The following is a 19,505-nucleotide window of genomic DNA, read 5'->3' as shown; positions in this document are numbered from 1 at the left end:
AGGCATTGGTTGAGGTACCGGGTAAATCGTTTTTTTTTTCTCACAGCAAAACATCTCGCAAACAGTTTGCTGCACTAGTTTCTGACGTCCATATTCGCGTGTTGTGTTCTTCGTTTTATTCTCTGGGTATTGGTGCGCCTGCTATTTCACATCATTTCCAGTTGGTTTAATCTCGTGATTTTTCGTGACATAACGTGGTTTGTAGACAAGATAGAATCATTGGGTGACAGAGTTGTTGTCAACTCGAGTAGCGCGTTACCTCCTGTTGTGGATCAATCACGTTGTGTCGTGTGGTGTGAACAGCTCAACATCTTGAACACTCCTGATTTCACAGAGACCAAGTCATGTAGTGTGAAGCGTGCGTTTTAAAATCATGTAGGTATCTAGGCATTACTCGTATCCTTCCAAGAAAAGTGTGGTGTCCAGGTGAAATTCATTGACACTCACGCCACCGGCCTCGCTGCACTACCACGGCTCCCAGCCCTGACCCGCTTCATGCCACAGAATGGTTGGCGTTATATGATGGTCTGGGTTAGTAATTGAAAATGTGTAGGTTTAAACTCTGCTAGTCTAAATCGATGACTTTCACCATTGTTCCCTTTAAGCAAGACACTTACCCTCTGGTTAACCCAAAGGTTGCAGGTTCGCAACCTGTTTCGGTACTTTTCAGTACCAGCAGGAAACGACTGAGGTGCCCTTAAGCAAGGCACCTGACCCCCAATCGCTCCCTGGGCGCCAGGTTTGCTCCAGGTTTGTGTACTCTCGGTTTGCAGTTTGTTCACTACTCATTACTCTTAATGTGTGTGCACTAACTTGAATGCTAAATGCAGAGGACACATTTCAGGCATGAGTTACCATACTTGGCCTTCACTTTCCCTTTTTTCAATTTGTATTCAGGCACATGGGGTCTTTAAAAACAAGGTAGCCAAGCATTATATTGACTCTATAAAGAAAAAAGTACTTGTCAGGAGAGATTATTTTAAAGTTGGTCAAGATGGACAATAGAGGAGTTTCTCTGAGTTATAGGGACATACTGGCTTCCTAGCAGGCATTTTGAAATGGCCATTCTGTTTAAGTCTCCAACTGTCCTTACAGGACTCAGACAAAAAATGCCTGCCGGCTATCATAATGGTGCCTTTTTATGAGGAGGTGACACTGGTATAAACAGGAAAGGAAGCTGTGGAAGTATGTCTCCTCACTCCTGGTTAATTTCCCAGACACCTGTGGGGCCAGCTGGTGAGAAGATTTGACTGAAGACTGCTGACAGACCAGCAGAAGGGCTGAAAGCTGATCCTGCATCTCTTGCACAACAAGCGCAAGGCTTCCCATGCCATTGCTCCAAGCCAGAGACAGATGCAGAGACAAACTCCTGGCAGGTCTACGGCTCTCTCTGCTGTGTCTCACAATGGCATAAAGAGTGCCCTCGAGGGTGCTTTCACACTCTCAAATGAGTTTGATTACTTGGTCAAAACCCGAGTTAAGACTCCCTTCCAGACTTCCTCTTGCTGCTCTCTCTGTTCACACTTTGCAACATAGGCTCATTGGAAAAACACGCCTCTACCTACAGTACACTTTTGCTAAACTCCAAATATGTACACTGTATACAATTCACTTGTCTGCTGAAATGAACACTAGTGACAGTAAAATACCTTTACATTTTTAATCCTTTTAGGGTTGATTGGCCATTAACAAAGACTTATTTTCTCTCGGTTCCTTGCACAAGAGTTTTTACCTCCAAACACTTTTACCATAGGGAATGATTTGTAAACATTTTCACATTTGCATCACATAACCAGTTGCATATGGATTTTGTGACAGTCCACAGGTAAGGATCTAAAAGACTTGTAGAATGCAACTAAAATGGCATGGCTTCAGCCAATAACTAGCACTAAGGTTAGTTTTCGGGTAGGGTTTAGTATGGGTGGTACATCATTTTCATATGTGTTTAAGCATCAAGGGCTTTTAGGGCCACTCGCTGGACATTTCATTTCCACATTCACGTTTATCTGTTTCTGAGAAAATTAACCATGGTTTTAGTGTCACTTATTGGACAATACACCATGAACAAAACAAATATCTTTTTGACGACAATTTGAAAGCCCCCACATTTGAACTTATTGTAAAGAAACACTCCCTGTTGCCTTTTATTCTCTAACACAGCTTGAAATAACGAAAGTCAAAGTAACATAATGAGTCTACAATAAATCCAACCTTGTGCAAGAGAAAAGGTCAGGTTCAATAATGAAACACCTTCTACAATCAGCTTCCACACTAAAGGGACTAACAAACTAACTGCAATGAAAGACCTTGATGCTCTGCAAGTTTACGCAATACGATTGACCGTTCGAAAGGGAACACTTTTTACCATTGTGCAGTTTTTTAAACGAATATATTTTAGAGTTTGCATCACTTAACCAGCTCCATATGTTCAGTTTTTCATGTTCATATTTTTCAGTAGCCGGTACAGAATTGTACTTGTGATGCGGAGAGTTCAGGTACGAACCCTGTGAAAGACGTGTCACGATATATGAGAGCTCAAAGTTCAAAAACAAGTTAAAGTACAATGGTTTCAATTGCGTTTTTATGTAGCATTTGCTTTTGTTTACATTATCTGGTAGGTTTAAGGCCTACCTATCTGGTAGGTGTACTCACCAGGACGAATTCCGCACGCGTTATTCGCCGACGTTTAACGCCTCGTGACTAAACAAAGGGCACCAATGTGCAGACTGATCTCATGAAGTAGCATGTGTATGACACGCCAATTCGTATTTCCATTTTTGGCGTGCTATCAACACGCATAATCGCTTTTCAGCGTGTTTATGAACGCCGTTGACTTAACGTTATTACTGTATATATAAATATATGACTTACCTCAACCCCAATCCCTAAACTGAACCGTCACTGGGCTTAATGGCATTTATGACTGTTCCCTTACCATCCTAGGGAAAAAAAAGATAGCTCCCCTGATGTAGATGTACATTTTGCTTCGTTTCGCTAGTACATTTGACGGTGTGTACAGACACGCGGTATGACGCGGACGTTAATGGCGTAGACATACATGCATACACGCGGATAGCTCAAAATGCGAAGAGATAACACGCCACTTGACTTGAAAGTGGCGTGTATGTTTACGCAAAAGTCACGATGTCATGTTGCAATGTGAGTGTGCACACCGACGAGTAAAAACGCCACGCGTAAAAGCGTCATTTTTTAAAAAAACGCCTCGGGTTTGTTTTTTTTTTGTTTGACGCGCTGCGTCAAAAACTATCCGACCAATGAGATTGCCACTTTTGCTCACTAGTTTGGAGCTTCTGAAGTTAAAGTAAAACACAACTTGGGGGCGCTCAAACACAAAACGGTCTTGCCGAGCACACATATGCAACGGTGAAGAAGATATACACCAAGTAGCATCGCCGTCTACACAGCCAGGAAGAAATAAGACGAGGCAAGATGAATGCTGCTGTTCTCATTGGTGCTAGAACAAAAAGAACTATATGATAAACGCGACAGGGACTACAAACATCTTGATAAAAGATAACTGACATGGAGTAGTATTGCAGAGCAAATTGGCGCCATCTAATGTCAGGGAATGAATTTGCACGTTCACTCGGCTCATCGTCAGCAAAAATCGCGTAGGTGTGAACACAAAAAACGCTGACGAATAACGCGTGCTGATATTCGTCCCGGTGTGTATGAGCCTTTAGTGTAAGTGGACGTTATTTTAAAATGTGATGAAGCATTCATCTTTTAGTGCAACTCCCCGGACATTTCATTTCCAAACTGCAGTGATATGTACAAACACTGACGTAATATCTGTTCAGGAAAAAAAAAACTAAAAACGCTTTTAGCGTTTCACGTTGCCATGGGTAAGTTTTTCGAATGAGCCTGGGCTGGAATATTCTATCCAGGACACAAGTCTCCTATTTTCCCAAATTCTGTAAATCATTTAAGGCAGCACTTCAGAGGCACTTCATCAAACCAAAGTCTTGGTGTATTTTGTGGCTCATTTCCCACATCGGCATACAGCTCTAGCACATTATACGAGAGAATCTGAAACCAGCAGACCGACATTTATGTGCAGGCCCTGTGCTCTTTATCATACCTTCTCCAGCTGTTAATGAGATCATGAGACCACATTTAAATCAATAACGCAATTCACTTTCCACTCCGTTATCCACCAACCTATTCCGCCTCATCCTCGCCGCTCTCTTAAGGAGCTGTCAGCTTTCTGATGGGTGGCAGTTTGGAGGGGGGTTGGTGGTATATCTCTCCTGCTGTGTGCAGATGGTAAGGTATCGGTTGTTCTGTGAGTCTGAGGGAGGCACTTGGCAGAAACACAGTTGAGCAAGAATTTACATGAGCATAATAATGCAGATGGTGAATGAGGCAGGTTCTGCGTGCATTAGGAACATTCTGACAATGTGAGCACGGTGTGTTTACAAGCATACGCTGCCTCACCTGCTTTCGGGTTGAGGACACCATGTCGCAGCACCAACTGCTGTGTTGTTTCAATAAGCTACGGTTCGCTTTTCATTGATTTATTTTTGTTGAAATGTCACAACTTGTTTTTCAAAAGAAAAGGGAGAAATGGAATTGAACAACTTTATTTTTGTGCTTTGCATGGAACCCAGAGTAGAATAACATAAAAAATAGTTCAACCAAAAATGAAAATTCTGTCATCATTTATTCTCCCACATATTGTTCTAAAAATTTTCTTGGTTACACTTTATTTCGATAGTCACTTTAGACGATCTACTAATTCTAAGTAACTTTTCAACTACATGTCAAGTAACTCTCATTAGAGTTTTAGTATATTATAGTAGACTGTTAGCTTATGGTTTCGGTGTTAGGCTTTGGGTTAGGAGAATAAGTTTACTTGTAGTCGCCAAGTTACTTAGTCAGTTGACTGTCTGTTGGGGGACCAACAAAATAAAGTGTTAGCAGATATTAAGCTGACAGTCTACTAATACTCTAATGACAGTTGACATGTAGTTGAAAAAGTTACTTATAGTTAGTAGAATGTCTAAAGTGGACTAGCGAAATAAAGTGTTACCATTTTCTTCATTCCAAAAGGAGATGTTGTGCAAAGAAACACAAAGTTTAATGTCAGTGATAACACTAAATGCTTTTTTTTTTTTTCACATGTCTTTTAACCAAATAAAAATTTTGGAGATTTTTAGATAGATAACAACAGATAACTTTTTATAATACTTGTACTGTATGGTGCTTATTTGTCATATTTGAAGCTGGATAGTGGTCCATGCTCCTTCACTTTCACTGTATGGAACAGGGCTGTGTTTCCCAAAAACATTGTAAGCCTAAGTTTATCCTAGAAAAAATGCCACCAATGTTCTTTACGATTAACTTAGGCTTACAATACTTTTGTGAAACGCAGCCCAGAACAGTATAAGCAATCTTCACCCACTATATTCTATATTCTATGTTCCACATACGAAAATACAGTAAAGGACCCAGGTGAAAAAGACGTTGTATTAAATGTATTAAAAATATATTTGAAATACAAATAGTGTGTTTATAATACATTTGTATTTACAACATGCTTATTTAAAGTGTACTAAAAATGTATTTTATTGCATTTTAGTATATTTCTAAAAAGTATACTAGAAGTACATTGGTAATAAATATATATTTAATTACACTTTTAAGAAATATACTATAGAAAAGCATACTTTTAATGTATTTATAAAAAGTATATTAGTAATATATTGGTAATAAATGTATGCTTTATTATATTTTTAATAAATATGCTAATGATAATTATACTTTAAATGTATTTCTAAAAAGTATATTAGAAGTACATTGGTAATAAATATATGTTTAAATACACTTTTAAGAAATACACTATAGAAAAGCATACTTTTAATGTATTTCTAAAAAAGTATATTATTAGTACATTGGTAATAAATGTGTGCTTAATTATATTTTTAATAAATATGCTAATGACAATCATGCTTTAAATATGTTTCTAAAAAGTGTACTAGAAGTACATTGGTATTTAATTACATTTTTAAGAAATATGCTAAATACAAACATATTTTAATTATATTTAAAAATGTTTTACTAGAAACGCAATGATAATAAATATACACTTAATTACACTTTTAGAAATATGCTAAAAACAAACACAGTTTTAGTGAAGTTTTAGTGTATTTACAGAAAGCATACTTGTTGCTAAATTAAAGTATTTTTGTGTTCACTTCAAGTTTAAAAATTCAAGTCCCTTTAATTCCCTTCCTAACATGAAGGCAATTAAACATGTATCGAAATTAATTGTATATTTCTACAAAGACTAGAAGTAGCACTTTAATTATAAATATGTGCTCAGTTAAGCTTTTAAGAAATATACCAAAAACTACCACACTTTTTGTAATACTTGTAATACTACTTTTTTAAATTAATTTGTTATAATTATGAAAAGCACTAAAATTTGACTAACAAGTAATGCACTTCTATACTTCTGCATTAATTAATCAAATAGTCTTTTCCACAAAACAAGTGAATACCAGTACGTGCACACATCAACATAAAAGATCAGGTGTACATACTAGAAAAACAAAATAAATTTCTTAAAGCTTGACTCTTACATTTGTTTAGTCAAAATGAATAAAAAAACTTGTTATAAAGCATGTTAGGTTTATATTAACAGAGTTGTTTCTTTTTTGTGGATGTTAGTTAATATTTCCAGTTGCATTCATTTGGACCAATCAGAGCCAATCTTTTCAAAACAAGCTTGCCGGCAATCGTCCAATCACACACTGCCATTTGAACTTACATGTTGGGCGGGGCGCGGACAACGGATACTGACTGTCTGTGGTATTCCATTAGCTTCGGACGGATATCTCAACAGAAATCATGTATTTTCCAAATTTTGCTTTGTTATTTCACTGACTCGGACCTAGTGAATGTGGATAGCACCGATCTAATATTAAGAGAACACACGAGCAGATTACCAGGTCGTCAGCTCCCGCGAACAATTTAGCAGTGAAGAGGACAACGCAGAGCTGCGCCGCCACGACATGGACAGAGCAAGATACTGCCAGAAAAGATCTTACTTCTTGGTGGTAAGTTTATTAGTTTAAGTGATTAGTGTAATTGGCTTTATTCTCACTTTGGGTTTAGAAAATATTTTCAGAAGTTGATGACGATGTTCTGTGGATTACTGGCGTTTCTGTTGATTTGACACTAAAGCGAGTTTATCCATTAACGTCTATCCATTGACGTCTATCAACTTAATTGTTATAGATCTAGACAGTGACATAATGCAACTATAAAAACATTGCACACTGTGTTTTCAGAAAAAAGGTTATTAATGGTGATTACACGACAGGCTTGATTGTCCCTAAGTAACTTCTTGTGTTTTAAATATTATAATATATTTTAAGCTCTAATAAAACTTTCACATTTGTGATATTTAATTCATAGTAAAATCTAATTAATTATTAGTTACTAAGTTATCAGCTGTCACCAACTTGTAACTTTCAATAGAATGTTCTGTCTTTATTAATAATGAATAATTACTTCAATAATAGCGTGGAAGTTACAGTAATGGTTCATTAAATATGTTTTACCATTTAAACAAAATACAAATTATATATGAAGAACACAAACTAGTGTTTGTTCTGCCCTAACTTTGTATAACATGCAACTTTATTTTTTTTTTGTAGAGCTTCCAGGGATACTATCATCTCTAAAAGAGGCCCTGGAGTCCATGAAACGAGGTTCATTCAGCTCAAGCCCAAGATCATCTGAGCTGTCTTCCTGAAACCTCAGACATGGTAAGAAAATTCTTTATGATAAAGAAAAATCCTATTTGTTATAATAATTATATCTGACTTTTGTGCATTAATACTTCAGTAAGTGTTCTGAATTAAGTAACAAAGTGACAGCTTTTTATTAGAATTATAAACGAACAAGTTTATACTAATGCTTGTTTTTTTTATTCTTTCCAGATTTCCCTCGGTGGTTCTGATGTCCCCAAAAGAGTCTATGGCAGACTGAACAAGTCACGAACTTCTCTTTTTACTCACGACTTGGCCACTTTACTTTTTGCTATTGTATTTCACTTTGTTTGACTTAAAGGATTAGTTCACTTAAAAAAAAAAAAAACTTTTGCTGATAACTTACCCACCCCCATGCCAAGATATCCATGTCATTCTTTCTTCAGTTGAAAAGAAATTAAGGTTTTTGATGAAAACATTTCAGGATTTTCTCCATATGGACTTCATTGGGAACCAAACGGTTCAAGGTCCAAAAGGCAGTTTCTGTGCAAACTGTTCAAAGGGCTTTAAACGATTCCAGACGATGAATAAGGGTCTTATCAAGCGAAACGATCGGTCATTTAAAAAAAAAAAAAAAACAACGTTTAAGTTTTATAAGCTCAAATGGTCGCCATGCTCTGTTCTGTTATGCATGTTCATAACTCTCCTATTCAAACTCGTTCATCAAAATTAACAAATCTTTTTCTGAGTCATTAGGTTCATTCAACGAACGAAATGAATGAATTGACTTGAAAAAAGATTTGTCAGGGCTGCCAACTCTCAAGCATTCAGCACGAGACTCTCGCAATTGAGCAATTCTCATGCTTTCACGACAAATTGACTGTTAGCCATTGGACCTTGAACCGTTTTGTTCCCAGTGAAGTCCATTATATGGAGAAAAATCCTGGAATGTTTTCATCAAAAACCTTAATTCCTTTTCGACTGAAGAAAGAAAGACATGGACATCTTGGAAGACATGGGGGTGAGTAAATTATCAGCAAAAGTTTTTTTTTTAAAAAGTGAACTACTCCTTTCAGTTAGTTTATTTATTTATTTATTTATTTTTTGTTCTGTTTAATACCTCTGCAAATCAATGCATTTTATGTTAATGTATTTTGTTTAGTTTTCATAATGCTTTACTGATGTAGTGCATTAAAGTTTATCTTTCAAAGAGTGTTTGTGTGTTTTGTAGAAATATTTTTTTACTGGGTTTTGTTGAATTAAAATGTTTAACTGTATTTTTAATACATTAAAATATATTATTTTTATATTAAATGGTTTTTGGAAAAAATATATTTTTAATATGTTAATAGTGGGTCCTATATTGTTCTACAAATACATTATTAATAAGCTGAAATTATATTTAAAATATACTTAGAACGCATTAATGTGAAGCTAAAATATACTAATGCTGTATTTCTAAAATCGATTTAAAGTGTATTAAAATACACTTTAAATAAGTGCTATTATATTACATTAAATGTACTTAAAATGGTTCCATTTTAGCACAATTTAATATAATAAAATATATTACTATTACCTTAAAATTGAACTTAAATACATATTAAAGTACACTTAATATACTTGAAGTTGTTTCAATTTAGCACATTTAATACATATTTAATACGGTGCACTTAAAATACATTAAGTATATCAAAATAAGTACATTTTAAATACATTTCCTTTTCACCTGGGGATATAGACTGAAAAGAAGGTAAATAAATGATAACAGAACTTTTTTTGGTTAATTATTATTTCAACCATAATTCAAGTAATACTCCTTCATGGAGGCCTCATTACATTCAGCAGCAAAAAAAAATCACAGTCTCCTGAACACGCCATAAAAGCAAGAATTAGAAAATGAATTGAAGCACAGGCAAATTGTCATATTCTGCATCATAAACCTTAAGCCTTTGACATTTATTATCCAAGACGATGTTGTCAATGAGCCACACCAGCTTCCTAGCGCTGCAGAGGTATGAGGCGGGAATGTAAGTGGTAAATTCTGCCTTCCCTTTAAGCACGATAAAAAACATCTGGCTGAGATCAGAAGTCTTCATACGCAACAGAGCTCTTGTCACGAGAGAGCCATAAGGAGATGCTCCATTTGTCTGATCTATGCATCTTTTACAACCCTGTGCTCCACCCATTGTAGTGACACCTTCCATAGGGTAATGAGAAATGAGGACAGAGCCACTGTAACATATGGAGGAGGGAGACTGTTTACGTGAGGATCATTGAGCACTTGTGTGTGTTTACTGTCACAAGACTACTTGAACATGTGCAAGAACACTGTATAGCCTTTTCTTACTTTCTCTGCCACCTGTGCAGGTTGTGTGCTGACTAGAAATTCAATTATTCAACTAGGGATTTTAAGATTAAAGTTCTGTTCCAATCTGTTTATTTTTCACCGCTGAAATGGTTAATATGGGTTTAATTTAATCCTGGGTTTTATCTTGTTCAATAGGCCTGTTTCATTATTTTACACTGTACATTTGCATACCCTGAGTAAACTGTCTCATTTGCATTTCTATGTGGTTAATGCAAGCATCAAAAAATACAAAAATGGTGTGCACATCAAAACACCCAGATTGGGCTCAGGTGCAGGACAACTAAGTGATATAAACAAATAAAGAAGTGTGAAGTCCGCACACTGAAAATTACTACTGTAATAAACTAATGTAATAAACTAAGCCTTTTATTACTAATGTAATAAAAGGCTAAGTTTCGATCCTCAGGTCTTCATCAGGCACATGTGTATGAAACCTGAAAAATGCTTTGATAAATGTCAGATATTTTTCTGGAGCAAGGGTGCCACGTCCTACAGTAGGGGTGCAAAACTCTGTCCCTGGAGATCCAGCTAAGTTCTTCAGGCTTTATTTGAAAACTACAGGTATGTGTGTTGGAGCAGGGCTGGGAAATAAACTCTGCATGGCTTTGGCCCTCCAGGAATTGATTTTGCACCCCTGTCCTACAGGATTAACTCCCAAAGCAACTGCCTGGAAATATATAATAATCCCGAAGACCATGATTAGCTTGTTCAGTGTGTTTAATTGGGGCTGAAGCTACAGTAAACTCAACAAGACAGGCCCTCCAAGAGCTGGATTGGATAACCTTGGAAATAAATGGAAATGCCACACAAGGAGTGTTCAGTGTTCTCCCTGAAGGCCACTGTCCTACTAAGTTTAGCTCGAACCTCCTGCAACACACCTGCGTGCAATTTTTATTCTTTTTTTTTTCTTTTGTATAGAGGAAGACCTTGATTAGCAGTTTTGACTTAGTATTGGAGCTAAACTCAGCAGGACAGTGGCCTTCCAGGGGCAGAACTAGGGGGTATTCCAGAAAGCAAGGTTAACTACATATAAACTGAACTCTCGGCTGATTAATCGGTTGCTTACACTGGTTATATAGGTTCCAAAACACCCCTGAGGAGTTTGTTCAATCAACCTCCTATTGGTAACCCAAAGTTAATGCGTGCACAAGGCGTGTACATAAAGACATTTTCAATGGATCGCCGATTTCAGGAGTCACCGAGAAAAACGTGAGCTACATACTTCAGTGAAACTGAGTTAATGCTTGCTTATGAAGAATATATGTCCATATAACTTTTTTTAAAAAATCAATACTGCTGCATCAGCAAAAGAAACAGTTGGTTTGGAAAAAAATAACGGACAGAGTACTACCATATTCATGAGTTTATGAAATTTGAAATTTTTGCCCTCCATCAGACTGATCTCATGAAGTAGCGTGTGTATGACACGCCAATTCGTATTTCCATTTTTGGCGTGCTATCAAGACGCATAATCGCCTTTCAGCGTGTTTATGAACGCCGTTGACTTAACGTTATATAAATATATGACTTACCTCAACCCCGTCCCTAAACCTAACCGTCACTGGGGTTAATGGCATTTATGACTGTTCCCTTACCATCCTAGGTAAAAAAAAGATATGACTTACCTCAACCCCATCCCTAAACTTAACCGTCACTGGGCTTAATGGCATTTATGACTGGAGATTTGACTGCGTGTTCAGACACGCGGAATGACGCGGACGTTAATGGCGTAGACATATACGCATACACGCGGATACACGCGGATAGCTCAAAATGCGTAGAGATGACACGCCACCTGACTCGAAAGTGGCGTATATGTTTACGCAAAAGTCATGATGTCATGTTGCCTCCATACATTTCTTAATATTACTGTAATAATGTGCATAATTGGCTAGTTATATATTGGCTTCTTGTTTAATCAGGTGTAATCCTCTGGAGCCAGAAGAACGACCCTAGTCAAAATGAAACATTAAAACAATCTCCAAAAAGGTTGTTTTTTTTAAAACTAATCTGTTACTGAAGCCATGTAATTTAAGCCAATTTTATTCAGTCCTATGTAGCCAATACAAGGAAGGCTGAGGCCCATAAAACAAGTTAGGGACCACCTCCACCTTTCCTCACTCCGGCTGAGGATCTGGCACTGTCCTGGCCTTAATTAAGAGCGACCTGTGGTCCATAGGATTCCAGGGGGCAGTTCGTCGGACTCTGCTACCAACACAAGTGGCTTAGTAAAATGTTGGTGTAGCATATTAGTACTTTGATAAAAGCATTGATAACGTTAATAAATCATGTGTTTTTAATTAATAAAATCATCGACACCATCAAAAAAGGGCATTTTACAGGCATTGTTTCACTTTTTATTATTTGTTTCATTATTTTTTTTTCTGCATATGCTGTATGTAATCTGGCACTCTTAGAGTTCCTAATGTCTTTTTTTATTAGTTGTATTCATTTGAGAATATACATCGGCTATCATGGTTTTATTGTCTTGCAGTTGCTGATGGCGACATTGTATTATTTGACCCTCCTGCAACACCACACTCAGTCGCAGTTGTAAGCGATTATTGTCTTCAGGTTTTTGTTTGCTATACCAAGCATCCATATACTTATTTGCACTGTAGGGTGATGATAAAGAGACCACTTCTGCTGTGACCGAAATTGAAAATGCTGGGAGACCCATAGAGTTATGAATATATAATACATTCCCCCTTTATTACATCAGAGAATTTTTTTTTAAATGTCATTTTACCTCTTATTGTGGCGAAGTATTAAAGAACAACACAAGAAACTGTAATATCACATACCCTCTCTGGGATGACCAATTATCCGATTATTTAGAAAAACGGTAACGCTCCCGCAAATATTCATTTGGATCATGAAACACATCAATACGTGGTCTAAACACCCACCCAATTCTGACACTGCCACCTCCGGAGCAGGTTATGTTCAGAGCCTAAGTTGCTATGACTACTTAAATACAATGAAAGTTGGAACTGAAATCTAAGGTTAACCAATTACTTACACTTAAACTTACCTGGGTATGTGTCACATAACCTGCTTTCTGGAATACCCCCCTGGCTGGACACCCTTATGTCATACAAAAGTCTAACAACTACAAAAGATAAAGGAAAAAGAAAAGGAAGTATTTCCTGTCACTGTTCAGGATTTTAACTTCCATCAAAGTCTGTAAAAAATTTCATGGATTCTACAAAACTCATTCATATTTAATGAAGCGAGGATTGAGACAGTTTGATACCAAACAACCCTTATGCCTTCAGCGGTGTTGTTTAAAATGGCTGGCAAATTGGCTACCTCCACGTAAAAAGACAATGCAAAGAAGTCAAATTATTTGTAGAGCCTGACAATATTTTAACATTTTATATGGAACTTGTAGAAGCTGCTGGTCTGGCATCTGGATTAAGGCAAACAGTAGCTTAGAAACTGGAACTGGACAAGTAAAGTCCTGGATTTTGACATTATACACAGGTGGCAAAGCTTACCTCTGCTGCATTTCACGGACACCTGAAGAAGGTCAGCAAACAGAAGATTAATAAGTGTCAGTAACAATTTAATTCACAGTGTCCTTGTTACATATGTTACACATACTTACCATAATAACAGTAAATTATGCATAATTACATGCAACTAACCCTCAACCAAATCCTAATCCTATCCTAACCCTATAGTTGCTTAATATTATTCAGTACTTAAATATATAATTACACTGTAACAATGACACCTTAAAATAACGGTGTAACCGTAGTGTCTATGTAGGAATCCACCACCCAGTGGAATCATCTTTATACATATAGGTTCATGTAGGCCTTCTACAAACCCAACATGACATCATGACTTTTGCGTAAACATATACGCCACTTTCGAGTCAGGTGGCGTGTCATCTCTACGCATTTTGAGCTATCCGCGTGTATGCGTATATGTCTACGCCATTAACGTCCGAGTCATTCCGCGTGTCTGTACACACAGTCAAATCTCCAGTCATAAATGCCATTAACCCCAGTGACGGTTAGGTTTAGGGACAGGGTTGAGGTAAGTCATATATTTATATAACGTTAAGTCAACAGCGTTCATAAACACTCTGAAAGGCGATTATGCGTCTTGATAGCACGCCAAAAATGGAAATACGAATTGGCGTGTCATACACACGCTACTTCATGAGATCAGTCTGACAAACCAGAAGTTTGGTGGTTCCACCCGACCAAGTGTCAAGGTGTCCATGAGCAAGACACCTCTGATTTCTCTGATTTACATGGTCATATCTACACCATTTTGCTGGCGAAAGGAATCTTCTCCATTGACAGTCATTCATAAACAACTGTGCATTCTGAGGAAATGCATAAGTTGCTTATTGGATGCACACTGGATGTTTTGCCAGTGACAGATTATTTACACAGGTTTCTGCAGGTAATATAGACCTCCTTGGCTTTGACAACAGACGCTCATCCTTGTTATCAGAGCACTACACAACACCAAAGCAATAACCACATCACCCAAACAGACAGACATGTTTGCCCTCAAGCTCACCTTAATTTACCTGAATGAAATAAGACAGACGATAAATGTAAAGCTGTCACCTGGCACAGCACATCACAGATTCCCCTGAGAGGTGAGCTCCGAGCAAAACACGCTTCACTTGCGGTTGGATATTCACTTACTTTTGACAGACTACTCAAAAGTTTTTGCACAACTTCTTCAGTCACACGCTCTCCTTTTTTAGTACCACTCATAACCTACTTAAGCTGTATTTTTTTTCCCACCCTGTCATTCTTGTGAATGTGAGCCCACGCCAGCTCACTGCTCTTCAGGAGCTTAATGTTCTAGCATTCATGCTAAAGTGAGGTATGAGCTTTGCTAGTGTAACCATCAGTCCTCTTCTCACCATTTTTCAACGATATGTTTTTCACTGACGAATGAGTGCAATGTTTCATATGAAATATTTTTTATTGTGACATTTGTGAGAAAAATGTTGAAACTTTTGCAAGAAAATAAGTGTTACCCCAGGGATGTGTTTTTACCAAGCGGCAACATTCTAATCTGAAAAATGAAGCCTACCCAGAAGTGCGAAAAACTACAATACATCTAAAATCCGCAAGAGGGAGGTCCCAAAAGGGAGCAAATATCCATAGACAGCATGTTAAAATGTCCGTTTTCACAGCATAAATTCATGCTTTTACAGTTTGGTCCCATGAATTTTATTGTATTTTTGGATAGGTTCCGAGTGCCTGACAACTGTGAGGGGGTGATTTTTTTATGACACATCATACCACCTCTGTATCCTTTCTGAACATTTGTATTTTGTATTTCCCAAGATTTTTCCAATATGGCGCCGCCCATACCCCCCATAAACAGCCTCAAAACTGTTCTTCAGAAAGTCTATGGGTGACGTCACAGACGCTTTGTCTATATTTTTTACAGTCTATGGTTTTTACACTTGATATATTTTATTAACTAAAGCTTGGGAGGAACATGTTCAAATTGACAATCCGATCTGCACGAGAGGAGGCCTATATATGTATAGCCGACTCACCTATGTTCCTCGATAGTTTTCTACACCCCGTCTCCTCACACTCGCCTTACTTTCCTAGCCAGGGATAAGGGGTGAGTATTCTGGGTTCGGGCCAAATGTACTCGTGAAACAGTAATTTGCCTTTCTGAATTCAAATCTAACTGGCTACATTGCTTGCATGTGTTATTTTGCGTAATGTTTTCCCTTTTTGAAGTTACTAATATGATTTGTAAATGAAAAAAATGCCTATCTGACTTCATGCTGCTATAGTCAGTTTAATGTTTTTCATTTTCAGTTTAAATTCACCAACTCAAAATAACCCCAATTTGCTTTTCTGCTCTAATACGGTGTAATCTAACTGCCACCAAAATGCAATATAGTGAAATGTAAAACATTTTGTGTCTGCTGGAACATCACTGTAGCACTGCCAGCAACCTTCACACTGCGCTATTCTGGTATTAGTCAACCTTTGTGTACCCTGAGGGAACTTCCATCAGCTCTTCATACCAGCCATGGTTGTCTTGAGTTTCCCATGGATCATGCGAAATATAATTCAGTGGTTCCAAACATTAGCAGTCTCCGAGTCAATCAAGCCCTGAGGCAAGGACCCCTGCCAGAATGCTAGAAAATCCGTCCTGCCCCAAGCTTTTTCTCTATAACCTAGCTGAGGGAAGGATTTCCTCCCACTTTAAAGTTAAAGTCGATGCCAGAGACAACATTACCATTTCTATCCCAATCCATTACACTGGTGGAACACCATCTGAAGAGACACCCTAAGAAAAGTACTCGTAGCAAAGGAAAAAGCAGTTGCTATAGTTCCCAGGCAGATTCTGTCTACACCATTAAATCAGAAATGCACTAGCTTCAGCTATGACAAGGCAGAATCAAGCAGCTCCTTATGCTGGTGAACTGCATTCTTATCCGTTGGCATTGAGACAAGTTGGATTTCAGTAAAGTCCCCTGAATCAATATCGCTTTTAATGCCAAGAACACAATTTCATTAGTAAAGTCTTGGTTAACTCCCGAATGACTCCAGGAAACAGAAAATTACATCAGATACAGCCAATTAAAGCAAGCCGGACTGAGTGTAAACATTCTGAACATAGCGATCTCAAACTCTCTGACTCTATATGAAATTCAGTTACTCAGAGATGTAAGCTGGAGGCAAGAATTTTTATGAAACTAGGCCTTGGAGTATTTCGGCCAAAGGAATGATTTCAATCGGAGGGACAAATGCATGCGGTTTCCTTTTTTCCGTTTATTCATCAAGGCTAGACCTCCAATTAATGAAGCTCAGGAGACTTGGAAAGGAGGAGGGCTTCTTGTAGAAAGACGAGGAGATTATCACTTGGACGGTACTGATTAAAACATAATCAAAGAACAAGGTGGGTGAGCTTCCTGTCTGTCTGTTGCTTTCTCCCTCTCTGGTGCTCATGATTTGAACGATGCTGAGAAGACTCTCGAGAATTCATATAATGTGTAGTGTTGATGAAACGAAACAACTTTGCCACCATGTTAATCAAACCCATGAGGATGCAGCAGGTCTCTGACAGTTGGAGCCGCTTGACTCACCACCTTTAGCTCACTGCTGAGGTACTCTGCATTTGAAATGAGACCGATGAAGTGAAAGGAAGACTGTTTTCTGTCATTTAAATATTTCATTTCTCACGCAATCATCCAGTAATCATTTAGGGATTAATTAGCAGCAATTGCTAAGACAAGCGTCATTTGTCTATACTTAAAGGAATAGTTTAGCCTACCTAAAAATGGAAATCATATTTTCTCACCCTCATGTTGTTCTAAATCTGCACTACTTACGTGCTTATTACTTTCTTTCATGAAACACAAAAGATGTTCTCAGGAGGTCCAAATGTGTCATAATTTGTCATGTGACACTAAAAACTGGGCGATATTCACTCACCTAAAGGATTATTAGGAACACCTGTTCAATTTCGCATTAATGCAGTTATCTAATCAACCAATCACATGGCAGTTGCTTCAATACATTTAGGGGTGTGGTCCTGGTCAGGACAATCTCCTGAACGCCAAACTGAATGTCAGAATGGGAAAGAAATGTGATTTAAGCAATTTTGAGCGTGGCCTGGTTGTTGGTGCCAAATGGGCCGGTCTGAGTATTTCACAATCTGCTCAGTTACTGGGATTTTCACGCACAACCATTTCTAGGGTTTACAAAGAATGGTGTGAAAAGGGAAAAAGTATCAGTCCTCTGGGCGAAAATGCCTTGTTGATGCTAGAGGTCAGAGGAGAATGGGCCGACTGATTCAAGCTGATAGAAGAGCAACTTTGACTGAAATAACCACTCGTTACAATCGAGGTATGCAGCAAAGTATTTGTGAAGCCACAACACGCACAAACTTGAGGCGGATGGGCTACAACAGCAGAAGACCCCACCGGGTACCACTCATCTCCACTACAAATAGGAAAAAGAGGGTACAGTTTGCAAGAGCTCACCAGATTTGGACAGTTGAAGACTGGAAAAATGTTGCCGTCTGATGAGTCTGGATTTCTGTTGAGACATTCAGATGGTACAGTCAGAAATTGGCATAAACAGAATGAGAACATGGATCCATCATGCCTTGTTACCACTGTGCAGGCTGGTGGTGGTGATATAATGGTATAGGGGGTGTTTTCTTAGCACACTTTAGGCCCCTTCGTGACAATTGGGCATCGTTTAAATGCCACGGCCTACCTGAGCATTGTTTCTGACCATGTCCATCCCTTTATGGCCACCATGTACCCATCCTCTGATGGCTAATTCCAGCATGATAATGCACCATGTCACAAAGCTTGAATCATTTCAAATTGGTTTCTTGAACATGACAATGAGATGACTGTACTAAAATGGCCCCCACCGTCACCAGATCTCAACCCAATAGAGCATTTTTGGGATGTGGTGGAATGGGAGCTTCATGCCCTGGATGTGCATCCCACAAATCTCCATCAACTGCAAGGTGCTATCCTATCAATATGGGCCAACATTTCTAAAAAATGCTTTCAGCACCTTGTTGAATGCCACGTAGAGTTAAGGCAGTTCTAAAGACTAAAAGGGGTCAAACACAATATTAGTATGGTGTTCTTAATAATCCTTTAGGTGAGGGTTTTTATGGAACCACTTTTAATTAAAAACAAGCCATAACTTAATTAAATGTTTAAGGTAATTTTTGTTTAAAACTTGCTACTGTATATGCATGAATGATCATCGGTATTTTAAATGAGAGGTGTGCAAATAAGTTTCTACGTTATCAGCCTAATGTGCAATTAAAGGGGTGAAATTTTCCACAGACTTCTCTCCCACAGAAATCCAAGCCATATTTAGACACAAAAAAAATATCATCGAGGCTCAAGTTTTGACCACTAATAAGCAAGTTTAGAAAGTGAACACATCTAGTCATCAAAAGCGAATTACTGCACTCAGCTTCACTCAAAAAATCTTGCTCAATGTAGTCTATGTTTGAGTCAGCATACACTCACACAGCTAGACATAAACCTACAGCACTGAAAGCATCTGGTGGACATCTAGAGGAGACTACGAAGCTCATCCCATGCAAAAGCAGAGCACAAGAGTCTCAGCTCCGTTCAAACAGACATTTCCTGAGAAATGATTGTTTTCTCATACAAGAGAGCCCTTGCTGATCTCACATTGTAGTCTATTCTTAGTTCCATTTATTACTTTGAATTATACTAAATGGATCTGATTAAACGCTGTCATATTCGTATTACTACTTGTCCTCCCACCTGTCCTTGCCTGCATTAATGTGCTGAGATCTTGGCTTGAGTTTTTCTGAATAATAAGGCGGTGTGTGGTGTCAAATTTTCAGGTGTCAAATTTTCCTTCCTATCCAGGTTTAAT

At 37.9% G+C, this 19,505-nt stretch overlaps 2 long non-coding RNA genes across 2 annotated transcripts in view; both read left to right on the top strand.

Moving 5' to 3' along the window:
- The window catches only part of LOC148977294 (uncharacterized), a 153,146-nt gene that overhangs the window by 128,840 nt on the left and 4,801 nt on the right, over positions 1 to 19,505 (top strand). The window lies entirely within an intron of this gene.
- On the top strand, positions 6,498 to 8,952 carry LOC148977295 (uncharacterized). Its single transcript, XR_016169842.1, has 3 exons — positions 6,498 to 7,082; positions 7,686 to 7,796; positions 7,971 to 8,952. It is a non-coding gene; the product is annotated as an uncharacterized LOC148977295 (long non-coding RNA).

The sequence above is a fragment of the Pimephales promelas genome, chromosome 10 (genome assembly GCF_988280905.1).
Source record: "Pimephales promelas chromosome 10, fPimPro1.hap1.1, whole genome shotgun sequence".
NCBI classification, from domain to species: Eukaryota; Metazoa; Chordata; class Actinopteri; order Cypriniformes; family Leuciscidae; genus Pimephales; species Pimephales promelas.
Note: the sequence above shows the minus strand (reverse complement) of the source record. Positions and strands in the feature narration are given on the sequence as shown.